Raw genomic sequence first — 809 nt, forward strand, 5'->3', positions numbered from 1 at the left:
AATGCCCATATATGATTCACCCCTCCCTCTGCCTATTTGGCTCAAGGAGTGACAGGCAGCAGGGACCAGGCGTTGTCGAATTCCTAATTCGTGTGTGAAAGATGTGATAGAGGACAACAGCAAGGAGAATCTTTCCATCTCAAAATAAAAGCATCATCCAATGCAAATTCATATTCCCAAACCCCAGAGATGTGACATGGCCCACAGCGGGGGGAGGAGATCGAGAGGAAGCCCCATCCACAGGCCGCTGGGGAGCACCCCTGGGTACTCATCAAAACCCCAATGAAGGAGGACTCTCAATCCTGGAAGCTGCCCCCCAAGGAACGGGGTCAGGGTGACGAGTCTCAGGAAAGGAGGGAGGGAGGGGGTCAGGACAGGACCCCTTGTGACCAGCATCCTTGAGTCCTTTCCCATCTGGGGTCGCCCCTAGGATGACAAGGTCAGGCATGCAGCCCAGGGTCCCAGCTTCACCTTATATGCAGACTCCATGCAAATGGGGCTCTCCTCCTACTCATAAAAGGGGGCCCTTGCCCAGCATGTTGGGGAGACACCCAGAGCCCAAGCACCTGAGACAGGACCCCAGCGGCTCCACCATGGACTTGGTGCCAAGCTGCGTTTTCCTCCTGATCATTTCTCAAGGTCGTTCTCAGGAGTGGGGAGCGCTGAGACCTGTGCCTGTGCCTGTTGGTGCTTCCATGTGATTCTCAGTCCACCTTGTGTCTCTGTGTTTGCAGGTGTCCAGTGTGAGGAGCTGCTGGTGGAGTCTGGGGGAGGCCTGGTGCAGCCTGGGGGGTCTCTGAGACTCTCCT

This window comes from Myotis brandtii, unplaced genomic scaffold (genome assembly GCF_000412655.1).
Source record: "Myotis brandtii unplaced genomic scaffold, ASM41265v1 scaffold6924, whole genome shotgun sequence".
NCBI classification, from domain to species: Eukaryota; Metazoa; Chordata; class Mammalia; order Chiroptera; family Vespertilionidae; genus Myotis; species Myotis brandtii.